The following is a 21,172-nucleotide window of genomic DNA, read 5'->3' on the forward strand; positions in this document are numbered from 1 at the left end:
AATTGTCGAGTGAACTATCGACATCAGAAGTCGTCGTTTGCTAGACTTCGGACCTTTAACGTTGCTCATTAATCTACTCAGCGCAATCGTTGTTTTCACCGCCTTATCTGTCACCCGTTTGATATGATCCCAAAAAGTAAGTTTGGTATCAAGTGTCACTCCGAGATACTTTATACTTCTGGATGTTTCAATTTCTGTTTGTCCAATATACATTGGAATGACGGTCGTGATCCTTTTTCTTGTCAAGAGAACAATCTCTGTTTTATGATCTGCAAGCTGTAATCTGTGATTGGCCATCCAATCTTTCACCCGTCGCATTACTTGATTTAGCTTAAACTGAGCCAACTCCAAATTTCGAGCAACTATCAAAACAGCTATATCATCAGCATAGCCCACTAGCATTGTGTCTTCCGGCATCTCTAACCTCAACAATCCATCATATACTATGTTCCACAGATTTGGGCCAAGGATGGACCCTTGTGCTGCACCAGCTGTGAGCCGTTTCACTCTCTGCCCATCTTCTGTGTGATATACTAGATTACGATCTTTCAAATAATTTCTCATTATGCGCATGAGATACTCCGGTAGTTTGAAAGTATTTTGAAGCGCTTCCAATATGTCGTTCCAACTGATCGAGTTGAAAGCGTTCTTAACATCAAGGGTCACAAGGAGTGTCACTTTACGAGAGTGATGATTACCCATTTGTGCCCTTTTAGCTGTATTCAACACTTCCCATACTGCATCGATTGTCGAATGCCCTCCTCGAAAACCATGTTGACGATCAGAGAGGTCCCCAGCTAGTTGAACTGCTGAAAGTATTCTTGGCTGCAAAAGTTTATCTAATCCTTTACCAGCAGTATCCAGCATACATAAAGGCCTATAGCCCCCAGATTTTCCTTTGCTTATTAAAACTAGCCGAGCTGTTTTCCAGCGAACACTGAACACCCCCGATAGCAGGGAGCTATTGTACATTTTCAGCAGTAGTTGTGGACAGAAATCTGCTATCAGCTTTAATATCTCTGCTGGAATACTATCTGGTCCTGGGGCCTTTTTATTTCTAAGGGACCTAATCGCTCTCATCAATTCTTCTCGTGTAAATAGTGGCACATCATCTATGAATTCATCATCATCATCATCATCAGCAGACCTCTCAGGATGATCTGGGAAGAATGTATCCACAATATCCTTCATTGCATTTGAGTCCATGATCGGGTTCGAGAAATTTCCAAGTTTCTTCATAACGATCTTGTATCTTGTAGCATTAATAGAAATGATGTGTTTCTCTACTCTCCATTCACCACATCTCTCAACTTTGTCAGTGTGCCATAGATGTCTGTTTAAAAACAAGAGAATGGTAAGCACTAAAGGATATCTGAACTATCTAAGTATCAATGGAAAATTAAAATATGAACATAATGAGGAGATTATCGATTGAATTTTTCCCAGTCATGTTGTAGATTCAGCCCACTGTGCAGCGGTAGAAACACTCCAACCCTTCTGGATGGGGGCGGTAGAGTTCGTCGAGGATTTCCTTGCCTCTCGTAAGAAGTGATTGAAAAGGGAACCCTTAGCTACTGTCAACTTGGGAGCGTGGTTTGGCAATTACGAGGCGTCTAGCTGAGTCTGGCTTTGTTTCCATTAAAGTATGAAAGCGTTCACGGCCGGTAACCTAGTCGAAACGTTTGGCAGGAATGAGAGGAGTAGACCACGGCAACATAGCCCGGAAGACTTTGATTACACTAGCCAACATGATTTTGCGGTAAAATAGAAAATATGTAATTCTTATGGAAATCGCTGCCCTGATTCCGAAAATGATGCTATTTTTCCTATCACGTCTAGTTTTGACGCAATTCGGTATTTTAGTATCTGCATGAATTCGTAAGATGTAATGTTGAGAGATGTTCTCGTGCAACTTTTTTTAGAATACAATTATGTGGTTTGATTTGATGTTGTTTGCATATTATTGTAGGTTTATTGCTGTCTAAATGTTCATTTTGTAGTTGGTGGTTTCCTGGTAAATTCATAACAAATTCCCCCAGATACGCAACAGACCGCAAGGTATGTAGGATTGAAGACAGGACAGTTGAGCGTTTGTCTTTCATCTTAGACCACTTGAATAAACAGACGTGTTAAAGGCCCCAGCGCTTATGCAATGTTTACGATGGACTGATAAAGCAGTTTCCTTGCACACTCCACAAAAATGTCTGAAACCTACGAGACCTTAAAGTTGGTGCTTGAAAAAATTAAATATCACGAGCATGGGTGGCAAATTTGCGGTGATTTGAAAATCATTGGATTGTTGCTGGGACAACAAAAAGACTATACAAAATTTCCCTGTTTCCTATGTGATTATGATAGCGGGGCACAGAATAAACATTGAAATACAGTGAATTGGCCAGAAAGGAAACAGCTACAACTAGGATCCAAACATGTTTTGAATGTAAGTCTTATTGACCGTGAAAAAATTCTACTTCCACCCTTGCACATCAAATTAGGATTGATGAAACAGTATGTCAAAGCATTAGATAAAAGTAGCCTATGCTTCCTATATTTATCCACTAAATTTCCCTCATTATCAGATGCAAAAATCAAAGAAGGCGTATTTGATGGACCACACATTCGTAAACTGATGTGAGGATAAAAATTTCACAGACATGATGACCAAAATTGAGAAATAGGCATGGAACGCATTCAAAGATGTAGTGGCTAAATTCCTTGGCAACATTAAGGACCCTCAATACAAAGAAATTGTAAGAAAAATGTTGGTAAAGTTTAAGGAACTCGGTTGTAATATGAGCCTTAAACTTCATTTCTTAGCTTCGCATCTGGATTATTTCCCTCCAAATTTAGGAGCTGTCAGTGAAGAACAAGGTGAAAGGTTTAACCAGGATCTCTAAGATGCAGAATGACGCTATCAAGGACGTTGGGATGTGAATATGATGGCCGATTACTGTTGGTCGATTGCACGAGGCGACCCTTCTAGAGATCATTCAAGAACTTCAAAAACCCGGAAGTTCCACGGAAAACGGGAAAAGACGTAGGTGTGAATCTAACCTGCACATAATGTAAGTAACAAAACTATGTATGTTTAACCATGTCATTTTTATTCAAGGTGTGGTTATATTAATTTAAAAGGAACTGTACAGCTGAAACTAAATAGGCGTTTTATGCTTCAGTTTCACGAATTTCAGTATACATTAAAAATATAATGCAAACCATCTACTTGCTTACAAGGCAAAATTTATGTGTATTTAATGCATGCAAAATATGATTACGTTTTGCAAGCTGAAATTTACATTAATATATCAAATTTCAATACTAAGTATCAACAATTTTACGTAAGAACAAAATAACATTTTGTAAAATTGGCATTAAACCAGACGTGATACGGCAAAATTAATTTTTCCCCGAATTCTGCGTTAAGAAATTCATAAAACGCACCTATTTTCCTTTTTACCGCACAAAAAGTTGTTTTTTGCAGGCTAGTGTTATATTCTAGCATTGTTTCCACTTATGTCAGGCTTCTTACTATCACGTCTCCTACACGACCTCTTCTGGTCAATGCCTATACTTGTTCCTCCAATTAAGGGAGAATGGTTGTCCAGTTGTTCTTCCTCATAAAACAATAATTACCACCACCACCACCATCATCATCAGAAAAACTCGACCTCATAAACAAATTAAGGACTTACTATAGAAGCATCAATTCTTCATTCTGATTATCTTGATGGTAATAAGCAAGCGTGTAGTTTTATGTGACTGGGGGTTAGAACCCCCTCCCATGGAATTTTTACAAAAAGAAAATAAACAGTAACTGACAATAAACAATAAACTTAATGAACATCCAGAGACATAAGTGCAGAACCAACAGATCTTTAATTCACTTATATCAGTGTCCTTATAATGACAAGTCATTAATGCTGCTTCATTGTGTTCTACCGTTATTTTGTAGTAACTGTATACACTACTGATATAATGATCATAACCACGGGCTGATGTCATTAGATTCGGCCAACAGATGTATGACAGAGATACACATAAGTCTATAGGCGTACAATAATAACTATATTGAACATATTAACTTTAATCCTTTGCCAAAAACCAGTCTACTGATAAGAGACTTATTTGACAATACTTCCGGCCTTATGAAGCCATTTCTTTCTTAGAACATAACGATGATTATTTAAAAACTATTCATTCCTTCATCAGTATCTTTAAAACAGACAATATTTTATTACTTTGGCAAGACACATTCATCTTGACAGTCCTGTGCTGTTCACTTATTCTTCATTGGATAGATTTCTTACTGCGGTTAGAAATACGGCTAATAACGATCAAAATGTATAGTTATAGAACAATGCAAAGCGTGACAAGAATGCTCTGGAGGTGAGAGGATAGCTGAGATAGTTGTAGCGCAAGGAAATACCAAGTGTGGAGGGGAGGGAGATGATTTTACTTATCTATATAATTGCGCTAATTGTACGTGATGGTTAATACATGAGGCAGTAATATATCTCCCACCGACTTTAATTTTTAGGCTCCTTAAAACAACAAGCATCATCATCATCATCATCATCACCATCATCATCATCAATTTTAAATTACAGTGATTTAGAGTTATTTGTAGGACCAGCAAAATATTCATAGAAATAACATTTCTACAACCATGACGTGAAGACTAAAACGTTTAAAAACTGATTATAAGAAGTATGGGTAATGTGAAAATGCCACAATATTAATCTCATCAGTCTTCTGACGGGTGGGTTTATCATTCCTCGGGGAATAATAAGACTAGCATCAACTTATAATGTACTGAATGTCTGTAGAGTGCTCCACTAGACAAATACTCAGACATACTCATTTGGATTCACCATTCACCAGCTTTTCCTAGCATCCCAGGCCAGGACCTGACTTACAGCCAAAATAATTTAAACACTTCACTTGTTTCAAGTTGTTGTTTGCAGTTGCATATTTCAAGAACTGTGTTCACTAACAACTAAAAACGAAGCAAAGGAGCAAACAAGCATGGAATCCCGGGTTGACGTTATATCGCAATCATAGCCATAGGACCTTCAGTTTTACAGGAAATCCTATTTAAAGGGACTTGAGTTTTGATTTTAGGAATCCTACATGCACAAGCAAGGATTCATCTAGCGGATGCCTTGGTAAGAAGTCAACAACCATGTCACTCGGTTATCACGCCATGCAATAATCACTATTTTTCTAGAACGTAAAGTGATTGTATTACGAATATCACTTTTCTTTCAATTTAGTTTACGTCTCACCGACACAGGTAGGTCTTATGGCAACGATGGGAGAGGAAAGGCTGGGAGTGGGAAGGAAGCGGCCGTGGCCTTAATTAAGGTACAACGTCGTACCCCACCATTTGCCTGGTGTGAAAATGGGAAACCATCGGAAACCATCTTCAGGGCTGCCGACAATGGGGTTCTAACCTGCTATCTCCCGAATGCAAGCTCACTGCTGCGCGTCCCTTACCGCAAAGCCAACTCGCCCAGTCCGAATGTTCACTAATAAATTTCATATGTATAAAGAAGTGGAATCTAAAAGATCGGAGACTGTGCGCACATGGTAAATCACGAGCCACGGTATATGAAATACATCTTACCATTCCTCTCTTCCATAATCAGAATGGTTTCGCTCGTGAACAGCAAAACACCGGCGCGTTCTTCTATTGATAGTCGTGCTTTTGCTTCGAAGTTAGAAATGTGAGCAGGGTGTAAACTTTATTTTTTCAGCGATTAGGAAAGTAAATACTTGTCAATAAGATCGTGTGATGACTACGCTGGCGAGATGATGATGATGATGATGATGATCAGTAACAGTAAATAAAGAATTGTATCTAGATATTTTACGTCGTTCGCAGAAGTCCATCCGTCGTAAAAGTCGGCGAAATGGACAATGGTACCTTCTCCTTGACAACGCGAACACATCGGTCCCCATTGCTGCCAGGCTTTCTTGCCAAGCATCAAACTTTTGTACTTCGAAATCCCACCTATTCATGCAACTTAGCCCCGATTTACCTCCTATCAAAACAGAGAAAGCATCCGAAGGGGTGTAATTTTGTATCAGCAAATGAAGTAAAATGAGCATCACAGGAGGCATTGCAAGACGACTTCCATCAGTGTTTCCAGGATCTTTACCAGCGCTGGTACAACAATATGGTCACCCATGACGACTACAGTACTTTGAAGGTGATTTTACATCAGTGTCTCAGAGTATTAATAGTAAGGAAACGGACGCCAAGCCCTCGAACGTTTGGATCCTACCTCGTATATGAATCCAATAATATCATTCCTTACCTCAATAGTTAGCGTCGTGGTCTTCGATTTAAAGAGTCCCAGGCCCGATCGGGGAATTTACTCTCATCTAACTTACTCATCTGGCACGGGGACTGGGTGTTTCTCTTCGTCCAAATACACACAACACACAGCTTGATATGTATAGCAACCATTTAGCTTGATGAGAAAAGCACTGGGAAACTACCTCACTTCTCATTTCCCAAATACGGCTCTTAAGTGACACCTAGATTTTGTATGACACCTGATGGTGGATTCAACCAGCTTTCTATCTGAGAACTCAACAAACATGCCCATTACTCGACAATCAACAAGAAAGAGCAACTGAATATTTCATGCTTTCAAGACACTAACATTTTCTTAATTTTCGTAATTTAGCGTCTTAGATATTAAACTTCCCCAGCTTTAAGAAATAAACTATCAAATTAATGACATCGTAACCTTTCACAACCTTCTCATTTTCCTTAATGCTAAAAATATGCTTCCTTCCGTTCTTCCTCATGTAAAAAAAAAAAAGATATGAACAATGGAATGAGAGAATTGTATAAAAGTCCATTACAATGATCAAGCAATGCCGTGTTTTAACTTCCACTCTCATCATTTTAAAACCTTCTAGCTGATCCTTCAGCGCTGTCTGGTGTATGAAGATAGCATGAAATGAATTGTGAAGTGTCTGACAGTGTACAAAGTGCACGAGAGTAGCTGTCACAAACTTTATTCAATTTACTCCTCAACAGAAGCCAAAGTGATCGTTCTGTAACGGGACAGACGGGGAGAAACACGTATAATTCATTCGTCACTTGCTTCAGTAGTGACTTAAAGTTTCATGGTTGTACTTCACGTAAATGTGACGTAAGTGTTAGATGAAAAGGAGAAACATATATAGCCGATTCCATGATAGCATGAGATATATAAAATAAATACACGTTTTCCAAGGCCCAGGATGAAAGTAGAAAGTGATGGTAAAATATCTCCGAACAACAACCTCAATACCTAATGGTAGCAACAATTAGGAGGATTACAAGTCAAAACTGGGTTCTGTTTACTTCCGGTATGGAAAGTACCTGCTTACACCGGCTAACCCTAATGCGTCTCTCCGGCCATTGCAGATAAATACTACAAGGGAAATTCTAGTGTACTGCTTTCAGTCCTATCCACAATTTCTTTCAGACAACAACCATTAGAGTTACCTTAGTGACTTATTTTTTACCTTGAGAAAAGAAGCGGATCTATATAAGTAACACAGCGCTTTTCTCATAAAAGTAAGTGAAACATCGTGAAATTTAGTTCTTTAGACACTCACCTCCTATACTCAGGAACTGAGTCCCGGCACAGTGAATTAGCATATAAGAGTGCGTTGGCTTCACTGACATTTTAATGACCCCTTTCCAAAATAGAATTCCCACGTCCTGGTGGAACGTATGTACCCTGTTGGCTCACACAGTGCTTTTATGATTCGTCTTACTGATCTTACATGTGGTGTAATCGTTCAAATCTCGTTACTAGCATTCATCTGCATTATTATTATTATTATTATTATTATTATTATTATTATTATTATTATTATTATTATTATTATTATTATTATTATTATTATTATTATTATTATTATTATTATTATATCTATATGCCTTTGCTGGCAGGATGTAGTGTTTACGGTGCACTATGTCTTCTGGTATTGGCTAGAATAAATTTGTTACTTTCATTGACTTGTCTCAGTCTCATCCTTGGCTTTGACAATATGAAAGTGACCGAGGTATGAGCGATGCCAGTAATGCCATTCCTTATGCAGCCAGTCCCTGTTATGAATGGTGTGAAAATATCGCTCATAGGGTCGGTTGGTGCATGCATTTCAGTGGGCTTGGCAGACTGATATGCAATAGCAACTTCTGGCTCAGTGAGGAAAGCAACGGGAAACTACCTCACTCCTCACTTCCCTAGTATGCCTCTTCAGTGACACCTAGGCTATCTATGACAGCTGTTGGTGGAGCTGTAGAGGATCAAACCAGCCTTCGGGCTGAATACCTAACATACATATTATATCTATATTTTTGTATTGTATTATTATTGTAATTATTATTGTTTGATTCCATTCTATAATCTGATTTTGCTATGCATTAATTAATTATCGCTTGCCTTATGGTATTTAAATTATTATATATATTAGCATCAAAATAATGTAAAATAAGACTTAATGCCTCATATCAGATATGGACACATTATTTGTGATACTACCTTTCAAAACATTGCAACACATGATGCAATACTGCTACCGTAACTGTCTAGTCATCGCTCTATCATTGTATGCATTTAGAGATGAGGTCATATTTAGGGAACACCTAGTTCGCCTTAGGCTATTTCACCACAACCTCTAACACTTTGAGTTGGGTGGGCGTGACATCATTGTTATTTTTAGAGATTACGAAGGTGTGACAGCTAGTGTCTATGTATACAAGGACCAGTCTTCTCAGTCAGACGGATGGAGCCTTGGTCGATGGATAGTCATTTGGATGGAGAGGCCTCAGTCGGTCAGTCAGTTGGAGAGTTCAGTTAGTTGGAAGCAAGTGATTGGAAGGAGATGAATGGAGGGACTTGCCATGAAGTCAGTTGGAGTCAATAGGAAGGAGACGAACGGGGAACAGTGATATGGATACGTAAACGTCAGTGACCAAATGGATTATATGTTCGGAGTGTGTTTCGTGCATCTGTTCGGTCGATTTTTTATGTCAGTGCGGTGACAGCCGAATATTGAGTCATCGTTATGCAGACTAACTGTTATCAGTGAATTACTTGCAAAGTTGATTGTCAAGTGTGAATCTAATTTCAAGCCATGCTATATCTCGTCAGTGAAACAAAAAGGATACATCATCAACTTAGGTTTGAGATACCTATAGTTGATACCAATTCAAAGGAATACGTCGTAATAACACTCAGTGTTAAAGGTACTGTAAAGTGAATCAGTGAGGGATAAATTTATTGTACAACTTTTAAATGTCCGGTCAAGAAGATTTCAAATGTTATGCCTACAGTTTCATTCAGTTACAATGTCAGAGTTTTATATTTTCTTTTGTATTATCGCAGTAAATCTCACTCGTTAAAGTCAGTTTTTAAAGAATATATTTTGTTTAGTCTCAAAAATAATTGATTGATTCATTTCTATAGTAGATGATATAACCTCACATTTGAATGAGGAAACTGAACGCCAATTTCATTTTCCCAGAACCTATATGTTATGCTGTCAAAGTAAGCTTATTACCTCACACCCTAGAGATATTCAAGACTCTCATTCTATTATCGTTACATCTATTTGTAGCTGGTGCCCATTAACAATTGTAATGCATAAGTAATTAGGTAAGTACTAAGTGTGAGTACATAGTCCGACGATTGAGTATTTTATTTCATGAATATTTCAATATTGTGTTTAATTTTGATTCAGGTTCATATTTTTAAATCCGTGAGTGATAGTCACAATGGCCTTCATTTTCCTCCGTGGGCTCTCTTCCTTTCTTCACTCCACTTGGTTCCTGGTCTCCTTGGAACTTCATTCTCTGGTTGTACTACCCAACTGTTTCTTTTTACGGAACAGATTTCTGTCTAATATTTCTGATATATCTATGTGGGCTTTCTCCAGGTTCTGTTTGACTTCTTGGATCCATTTTAGACTCTTCAATTTTCTGCTGTAAGTCATGATGTTGTGGGTAAGCCTTTTTGTTGGGAGTCTTTGAACGTGTCCATAAAATGTCAATATTCGTTTCCTAATATCTTCTGCCATGTTGGATAGTTTCTCTGTTGCATTAAATTATTATTATTATTATTATTATTATTATTATTATTATTATTATTATTATTATTATTATTATTATTATTATTATTATTATTACCGGTACTATTCAGGCTCCATGACTAAATGGTTTGAGTGCTGGCCTTTGGTCCAAGGGACCCTGGTCCGATTTCCGGCCTGGTCATGGATTTTAACGTTCATTCTTCATTGATTAGTGCCTCGAGGTCTGGGTGAATATGCCGTCTACGACGTTAGAATTCATCACAGGTAGGGCCCCTCGCAGGTCGCTTATAGGCGCAACCCGCAAGACCTGCACGAAGCCTCTCCGAAGGTCACACACCGTTAGTTAAATTATTATTATTATTATTATTATTATTATTATTATTATTATTATTATTATTATTATTATTATTATTATTATTATTATTATTATTATTATTATTAAATGAAGTAACAACTATACATAAAACATTGATAATGTTCCTTCGGTTCTAATAATTACCATTCTATAACTCATAGAGACTAACTGATCGACTGCAATTCATTCGTTCTATCAAGCCAATTACCGTCTTGCGTTAAGCTATATCAAGTGAGAAGCCTTCATACACCGCCATGATTTCAGTTCTGTATTTCCTTCCAGGCTGAGTAGCTCACGGTAATTGCTGACCTGAGTTCAAGCTGGTGGGCTTGATGCCGGCTCGGTCCGCTGGTAATAGAAGGTTCTCCTATCCGCCTCCTGTCGGTAGATTTAATAGCATGTAAGAAAACTCCTATGGGACAAAATTCCAGCAAATCATCGTCTCCTAATATCGTAAAAGTACTTCGTGGGACGTAAATTCAATAAAATTACGATTATGTACTTATTTTTCTACGAAATTACGTGATTTTTATGCGAATGGTTACAACAGGTTACATGATCTAAAACATTATTTCAGTCCGGTTCCCTTATTTCTTTTTCGAGAGAATAGTGAATTACTTCACTTACATCCACATCAATCTGAGATATGACTAAGTTAAATTGGGCTGAGAGGTTGAGCTGAAGTTTGAAATTCTTCTAAATTATTAAATGAATAATACTAATTTGTGAATAAGAAAAAAATCATGTTCACTGAGTGTATAGACACACGTAATTATGCTAAAATTATTTTTCTCTAGTTTTTCGTTTCTCTTTTATTAAATGACTTCCAGGGAAATTTAGATTATTTTTAAATATTATGATACAAACGACACATTCAATCGTTAAATCCCATTAAAAGATACGTATTATAAGAATGACCGAAATCGGAAATTATTTTTCTCTCCTGATATTACTTTTAATGAAATATAATCTATCTTACTGGTGATATCTTCAAATTATATAGCAAAGCAAAGCAAAGCAAAGCAAAGTCACCTCCGTACAGGCCATGAAGGCCTTTGGAGGAGTGGAAGGTAAAGGGTTCCACCATTTTTAACCTCGGCACGTGATGGGGTAGAGTGGTTAGCTCTACGCCCAGCCGCCTTTGCCCCCAGGAATTAACCTGGTACTCATTTTTGGTGTAGGCTGAGTGAACCTCAGGGCCATATGCACCTCCGGAAGTGGAAATCTCGTTTCTTAAATGTTACGACTTCATGACGGGGATTCGAACCCACGTCCTTCCGGGCGAACCGAGCACGCCTTTACCGCCTCGGCCAGGCAGCCCCTCTTCAAATTGTATAGTCTGTCTAAATACTTATTGCCCAACTTATTTATCCCCGTCTCTCTCTCTCTCTCTCTCTCTTTCTCTCAACCCAATAAAATTTATCCGAAGAGAAACTGGAATTCCTCCAAACTTACAGTGTTAAACAAGTCTCCAACTACTTTAATAAGACGAGTACCTCTTCAGAACGAGTACAAGAGAAGGGAAAGGATATCTTTAAGTCTTACGAGCCATGTGTCCTCCTACGTCTTGTAGTACAAATTCAACTCCGTGGAGAATCGTTAATTACTTAATCGTTAGTGGATATAACATAATTACATTTAGGTATTAGTCACTGAATACGGTTTTATTTTACATGTCAAAAGTGTTACTGCGATCTTAATGGAAAATCTAAAACAATTTTGGTATGCATTTTAGTACATATTGCTTAATTAAAAATATTAGCAGGTACCCGCGGTTTCACACCCCGTTTATTAATTCAACACTTAGATGTTATAAACCACTTCATTAGAAGCAAATTAGGAAACATACTGTATTTATTAAAACACATCGTTTTTAATTACAAGCAAAATAAGAAACATACTGTATTTATTAAAACACATCGTTTTTAATTAAAAGCAAAATAAGAAACACATTTATTAACACGCATAATTTTTACATAAATTGCATGAATTGCATTACTTCATTTTTAATTACTTTCAAGGTTTAGAGTACTGAGTTGGTGAACGGTACAAATAATATTACACAATATAAAAGACCACATTATATAAAAAACAAACTATTTTTTCCTTACATAACTTACACATAAACTATATTAAGTGCCCTTCCATTTAGAACTAAGTGAATAGAGTGTTTACCTTGCCAAGTATTGAACAACACATTTACAACTGACCATCGGAGAAGCACGGTTCTCGAAGATCAAGGCTTACAACTATTAGCAATGGTTCTTGTGCCTTGTTGATGCACATAGAAAAACTCAGACGAACGGAGAAATTCAGATTTCTAAATTTAAACTGTATAGTCGAAGGGAAGATTTTAATCTCGCCCGTGGCATGTATAGTCATGATGGTGGCTTCAATAATATTTGGCGTCAGTTTCTTGACTGAGAGTCGTGTTCCATTGCCGAGTGAAGGTGGATTCACATTTCTCGGAAGGATAATCGGTGCCACAATCGTTTACTCCAAGATATTCGATGGTACACGAGATGACTCCAAGTTGTTCAAAAGCTCTCTGCAAGAAGACCCATTCACAATAAAAATTAAATACAAGCGTTTAACATAAAACTTACACGCAAAAATTAGCATATATATCAATCATTCTCAATGAAAAACGGAATCGTAGATATTAATAATATTAATTGACTACAAGTGACGAGACAGCAGCATTCACACATATGCAAACTACAGGAGCAAATTTGCTTGGTTTAATAGTTTCAAACTATCATGTCGACGTTGGTGGCTACATCCTCTGAATCAGAGGAGACTTAACCCAGGAAATTCCAAAAGTACACGAGAATTATTCCTGTAGAACATATCAATACCAACCGAACAACGAGAATAGGCTATACTTATCACAGCAACTCGTTTCTTAAGAGTCCGGCACCATGGCTAAATGGTTAGCATGCTGGCCTTTGAGCAGAGGGGTCCCAAGTTTGATTCCCGGCAGGGTCGGGAATTTTATCCATAATTGGTTAGTTCCCCTGGCAAGGGGACTGGGTGTATGTGCCGTCTTCATCATCATTTCATCCACATCACGACGCGCAGTTCGCCTACGGGCTTCAAATCAAAAGACATTCACCAGGCCTCTCCGGAGGCGACATGCCATTTAATTTCTTAAGAAATCAAATTCCATACATTTCCTTTCATTGCTTCATCTTTGTATGTTTGACTCCTTTTATCATACATACAAACAAGGATACACCTCATATAATGTAATCAATTTCTCATCAAAGGATGCCATTCGACAATCGGGGAGGGCTGTGTTCTCACTGGTTGCTTCGTTATATTTCGGACAAACGTAGACATGGACCATAGAGCTTCCCTATTTGGGTATAATATCTTTGTCTATGCTTGTTAATTTATTTAGTAAACTGGCTGAAAGATTTTGCGTTTATATTATACAGTACTAGCTGTTGCTCACCTGTTGTTGATGGGTTAGTTCCTGCAACTATAGTACTATCTGCCAGAGATAAGTGGTAACAGAAGAGATAGAACACACCTCAACCAACAAAAGTAGCCAGTCAGTGCAACGTTACTACAGAAATTATTTTTTGTTTTACTCCATAAATAAAAGGGTCATTACGTGGTTCCATTCACGCGTTTAATACCGTATGTTCAACTGATATTTGAAGGGTTCGGTGGAATATAGTCATAAGCCACAATAACATAGTTCTAAGTAAATGACAAATTTATGTTCAGCTCAAATCTGTAAATCATCCACCACATTTATAATAACTTTCCTTGTATAAATGAACACCTGTATGTGTTATAAAACATATGGGAGACAGTGAAACAACAATTTGCCCTAGTATATGATTTAAGAGTATTTTTGATGAATGAGGTAACTAACATGAGCTTATGACTTTATTTCCCGGAAAGAAATTTAAGTACTTGGGGGCGAATAAATTTTTGTTTATCAAGAATATCACAATATTAGAGAATTAATAAGCCTATACTTAATTATAAAGACACAATATTTGAGAATGAACACACTTAATTTAAGAAAACACAATATTTGAGAATGAATACACATACGTTAAAGAAAAACGATATGTATCTCAAGGGAGTTCTTCCACATCATTATCTTCAACATTATATCCTGTAAGGGACATGAAGATGAGTTGATTGGCTACAGGAATGAATGACATGAGAGACATGACATGAGTAAATTTCTTCTGGTTGACAGGGAGTTGATTTCTGTTTTTTACTCTGAGCTGAAATGGATCATGTTCCACAAATCTTCCTTTCTTCTTGGTGCGAATGTTTGCATACTGAACTGGCCCTAATGTAGTAAAACAGCGCTTGACAACTAGCTGAAAAGCAAAGCAAATTCACCTCCATACAGGCCATGAAGGTGTGAAGGCTTCCACCATTGTTAACCTCGGCACGTGATGGTGTAGAGTGGTTGGCTCTACGCCCGGCCACCTTTGCCCCCAGGAATTAACCTGGTACTCATTTTTGGTGTAGGCTGAGTGAACCTCATGGCTATATGCACCTCCGGAAGTGGAAATCTCGTTTCTTAAATTTTACGACTTCCTGACGGGGATTCGAACCCACGTCCTTCCGCGCGAACTGAGCACGCCTCTACCGCCTCGGCCAGGCAGCCCCTACCTAGCTGAAAAGGGTCTTTGAAATTCAATTGAAATTGTGTAGCTTCACTGAGGTGAACTGAATCTCTAGTTGTGAATTTAGTGGGTAGTGATAGCAATGACTTGAGATCATCTAAAGTTTTGAAGTCATCTCTTTTCATTTTTGTCACAATTAAGTTTATTGAACTTGCTGACTTCACAACATCCACCCATTCATCTGGGGTATATACTACTGGTGATTCCTCAGGCATTCTACTAACTTCAAGCTATAAAATTAGGAGTAACAAATTCAGACAATTTCAGATGAACATTGTTATAAGCCACATCAACAGATATTTAACTGCTAATTGCTTTCACATGATATTCTATGCAAATATTATTGTTAATATTCATAGTTCTACTAAATTATTATTCTATGGTTATCAAATCTAACGCTATTGTTCATGCATTTTTATAAGATACGTGTTATTTGTAAAGTAAGTAAAATGAGTAAAATACAGTCACAAGTCACAAACTAGAGGTTTTTTTATTTCGTGTGGCTATTTCTAGCCGAGTGCAGCCCTTGTAAGGCAGACCCTCCGATGAGGGTGGGCGGCATCTGCCATGTGTAGGTAACTGCGTGTTATTGTGGTGGAGGATAGTGTTATGTGTGGTGTGTGAGTTGCAGGGATGTTGGGGACAGCACAAACACCCAGCCCCCGGACCATTAGAATTAACCAATGAAGGTTAAAATCCCCGACCCGGCGGGGAATCGAACCCGGGACCCTCTGAACCGAAGGCCAGTACGCTGACCATTCAGCCAACGAGTCGGACAACTAGAGGTTATCCATGATAAAATGTGTCTATACTCTTACCAAGTTGTCATTAGAGCTGTAACTGTTGCTTGATGGGTGCCAAGAATCATCACCATCTGTATCAAATAGATCTGACTATTCACTTTCAGCTTCATTATTCTCAAAAGTCCTCTGAACAGGAGATAAATCTTCATTCACTCTTGATTTCGACGCCATTTTGGTGTGGCTTATGACTCTGTTAGTTATGAAATTGTCACTAGATGGCAAAGTAAAGAACTTCCACCTAGCATATGCTGCCATCTTTAATAAATACAAGAAACTTCTTAGTGTGATATTAAAGAGGGAAATTTAAAGAATACGATGGCATGAACATCTCAAAAACAAAAAATGGTGGCTCATGGGTATATTCCACCGAGCCCTTCATTTTTCTACGGAAGCTCGTAGCAGTAATGTGAACTACGGTAAAGATGAACAAAATTGGGACAGAATGAGAATGATTTTTAAATGTGTAATACGGTAGAGTTCGTTGTCCAAATTTGTGCAAAATTTTCCCTGCTTCTCAGTTATATACTGTAGGTTTTCTGTCCGCTAACGTGGCGCTGATACTGAAAACTCACGAAACTCTGTCGAGAAAATAAAATTACTGTTCTGTTCTTCCCCTTAACCCACCCTGAAATGGCAAGCACCGAGTGTCTCACAGAACGTTTTTCATAAATATTTCCATTATCACATTTTCTATAACGTTCGTTGTATACAATTTTTCGATAGGCCTACTATTAACGGATATATTTAATAAAAGCCCTTTTGATTTTCCTACAAACCGCTACTCCATGTGATGACCTTGGAGTCATGTGCATCAAGTAAGACAACTCCAAATTCGTAGATTCCAAAAACGGAGTTCGATTGAAATATGTCCAACCATTTCCCAGTTTTAACAACACAGACAGATAGATAGACAAACAGGCAGACACCAATGGTTGAAAAACATTCGGCAGATCATTAATGCGTACAAAACGAGTAATTATCAGGAAATATTGCTGAGGTAATAAATGTGGAGATATGCTACCCTTACGATTTTATTTATATAGATTTACGAATAATTTACGTTGTGAATGGGCCTTCAAGCATCTCTCCTCTCATATGAGGAGTATTACATGAAATGTTTACTCATTAGCTTCCTAGAAAACCCAATAACATTCAAAACCAGTTTGTTAGATAATAGTTATCTTCATCAATGGCACAGTTGGTTAGGCGCTGTTCTAGTAATAATAATGTTATTCGTTAACTATTTTTACGGTTTTCCGAAATGCTGAAGTACCAGAAATTCAGTTCCAAAGGAGTTCTTTACGTCCCGAGAAACATATCGACCCTAACCTGGCATAATTGAGCACCTTTAAATACCATCGGACAGTTCCGGGATCGAACCCGCAAACTTGGACTCAGAAAGCGATTCTTCGATCAGAGCCACTCAGCCTGGCTGAGTTTGCTACCAACGAACGATGTGACAGTGCCCACTCAAGGGTCGGTTGGTGTACGGATTTTAATAATAATAATAATAATAATAATAATAATAATAATAATAATAATAATAATAATAATAATAATGGCTTACGGACTCCGCAAAGGCCTAGTGCAGGTCTTCTAGTAGACGGCCTATAGGCGACCTGCCTTTCTGTGAGTATGGGGCCCTACCTAAGATGTTTCCTAATGTTTAAGACGGCACACACGCGGACACACAGCCCTGAGCCAGACGAGTTAAAGGTTAAAATCCCCGACACGGCCGGGAATCGAACCCGGGACCCCCTGGACCAAAGGTCAGAACGCCAACCATTTTTCCATGGAGTGAGGAAAGAAACAGGGACTACCTCAACCTTCGTCTTCAGCTAATGGTGGAAATACTGGGGATATATCACACATCGATTTAAAAAGTCTACATACAGTACAAACTCTGTTGATTAAATTTATTTGCGTCTTTTGTTTACAATACACCTCGGTATGTAATCTTTCTTCTGTGGGCAGCGATGTAGAATACATCTACGGTATATCTCCTACCTGTCGCAGGAGACGACTAACTGCTGTGGCTCTCAGTGTGAACACGTGGGTTGGTGACCGCGACACCCCCTATATTTGTGCCAGCTTCCTCAGTCTCACCTTTCCTACTCGAGCTTCCTTCTCTTCCAACCCGTCGGTATTCGGAATGCGAACGCTAAGGAGTCTTTCATTTTCACTCCTTCTTTCGTGGATCTTCTCTTAATTCTTCGAAGGGTCGAAATTCTTCCATTTCTTCCTCTGATTAGCGTTAATATTGCCTATTTACACTTTCCATTTAAAACGAAATTCACTCTTTCTCTCTCTCTCTCTCCTTCGCCCCGAAATCTGTGGTTCGAAACCTGATCAATGCAAGTGATATTTTCGAAATTAAAAAAGCACCCCTGTGGTTTCGATTCCACGTGAAACTACTGGTCCTAGTGTTTATTACTTTAGATTAATAACCCACAAAGACACCAGAAGACACCAAACTTAATCTTCTATTATCCTGGTATTATTATTATTATTATTATTATTATCGTTTTAACTAGGTTACTGCAAAACTGAAGTAGTGTCATCTAGGCACCTGCCTACCGATTTATAAATTCCTATTGATCTGCTGTTTAGCACGAAAGTGGAACTCTCCTAGAACGATACCATGCCATGGTTAATTTGATTTTGTCGAGTGACGTGGAGTCCACCACTAGAGAACATTAACACGCCTACGACAGTGAAATGAAGTGTCGTTCAAAAATCACCTACCTCAGCGGGGATCGAATCCGCAAACTTGGGATGACGAGTCGTACATTCTAGTACTGATACACCGAGGCAGATGTGTTGTCCTGGTGTTCAACAGGAGATGGGAATGGTGAGGCTTCATATAACCTTCACCTCAAGTTCACGAAGTGAAAACAAAGACAGTGGTCATCATTGAGCTTCAGCAATCATTTATTTCAATTCACCGATACAGTACATTCCTGCGCTATTTATCTGGAAATAGAATTCCCCAACGTGGAGATCCTAGGAGGTAAAGGATGGTTCTTAAGTCCCTGTTGCTAACGGAAACCGAATCCCAACGACTTGCTACAGAGGCTAGCACTCTTCCCGTCGAGCAAGGGTAGCTTAGTCCTTCACACATAATATTGTCTCATTATTAATGCAAATACACGTGCTAGCTTCTCTTATTTGCAAGAGAGTGCGTTACTGTAGTATGCCATAGGCGCAGCAGCACACACGAGCAAGAGGTAGTACCTCGCGTCGGCACACATTCATTCAGCACCTCATTTCCTTCTGGAAAGCACACGAATATACTTCGGAGATGTTTGAAGAGAGAGAACGATGTAATTAGTAACGATTTAGTTACTAGCATGTTCTGAATGAGACACACACAGATGTGTTCAATATTAGGTACTTATAAATAAGGAAAAGTTTAACATTATCAAATAAATTAATTTGTGGACTGGAGTATGCCATAAGTAGTTAGCACTGCCCCCTTATTATTATTACGCGTATTATTAGTAGTAGTAGTAGTAGTAATGGTAGTAGTTTTATCAAGTACGTATTCGTTTTGTCCCCATCTCCTTCTGTTTCCTTCTGGTGACAGGTTGTAATATTATCATCGTCTCGTCTCCCATTCTGGTAGTCCTTTCCTGTCATCTATTTTTTTTCAAGCATTCTTTCAGTACTGTGATTTTGCCGTATCTTTGCTTCCGCTTTTTCTGCTCTCATTTCGGTATCTATTCTGATGTCATCCAGTTCGCACCCATTATTATATCATCAGCAAAATATGTTTTATAATTGTGTCGAAAAATTATACTCAGCTAGATCAGAGCTGACTGACTGCTGCGCCTGTATACATACTGTGTGTTCCAAAGCCAACGTGTCGAAATCGCTAATGTAAGTTTTCGTATCCAAAGGAACTAGGTTTCATACCAATAGTTCTTAAGTTGTCACTTCTACTCAGGAGGTGTTTGCCTGTTCGTGCTTCTCCTTAAAACAAAAATCCCCACTATCATCATTCTCCTCTTCTCTGGCAAACAACCCTAATAACGAAGGGAAAATACCTGAAAGATGCAGCAAGAAATGGAATTACTCGCGATCGAAACTTCAGTTTTCAAATGGCTACGAAGATACTGTAGGTAGAGAATTTTTCTTCCGTTTGTCCATTATTATCCTGGTAAGACTGCCTATTCGAGAAGATAAAAGTGTGTTTCTTTCACCCGGAAGTACATGTGTTTGATTCCAGTCAGGAAGTCGAAAACTTTAGAAACGATATTTCCAGTTTTGGAAAGGTACAAGAAAGATACAAGATATTGATATTCCTTTCATATGTCTAGTGATTACTTAGAATCTAGAGTGAGTTCACCTAATTTATTCAATACATTATCCGTTTCCCCTTTCCCTCCTTGTTTTTTTCTTTATTTCTGTCCGCAAATATTTCACTGCAGCTTGACCTAGGCTTTCCAGGTTATTACTGAAATCTTCCCATGATTTATTCCTGGACTTTATCATTCCACCAAAATTTTCATAATTTCTGAGTACGAATAAATATTTGATCAAATCTGATTTATTTTTGTGGTGTTTGTTTTAGTATCTAGGTACATTTCTATGTTTAAATGCAATAACTGGATAACCCAAGCTTTTGAACTGTCGCTATTTGGATTTACTATCATTATTATTATGAGTGAATGAGTGAGTGCACACAAACACACACATTCTACAGTAAACAAGAATGCTAATTTGATTTAAACTAATTGCCACCCCGTGGTATCCCAGATATCATCGTAAAGCATGACACGAGTAACAGCCTATGGATAAAAATTAACATTTTTAGGCAGATTTCCAAATCTCAGAGAAAACTGCAGGAAGCGCAGGCCAAGAAATGAATGGCAAACAGAAACGTATGCTTGATCAAAAGCCAAGATGGAAAATCATTTTAGTATTCATCATTATAAAGTGATTCAAAAACTCGAGCTAGGAACATTTTAGATAGTGACTATGACGGTGGTGGTTGGTGTTTAAAGGTGAGGAGTGAGGTAGTTTAATTGGATAATCAGCACCAATGACAGCCTAGATTATCAGCCAGAGCCCACATACAAATATAAATTCGCGGTACTTGTGACCACAAATATCCTTCTTCTTGAAGCTGATGGTTCCGCCAAATGTATGTAGTATTCAAGAGCATATACGGCGCTCTGTACATACGGTATATGTGAACCAGTAAACAGACACTGTTGTGAAGATAGAGTTTCCTTTGCACTAGGTTCGTC

This window comes from Anabrus simplex, chromosome 1 (genome assembly GCF_040414725.1).
Source record: "Anabrus simplex isolate iqAnaSimp1 chromosome 1, ASM4041472v1, whole genome shotgun sequence".
NCBI lineage: Eukaryota > Metazoa > Arthropoda > Insecta > Orthoptera > Tettigoniidae > Anabrus > Anabrus simplex.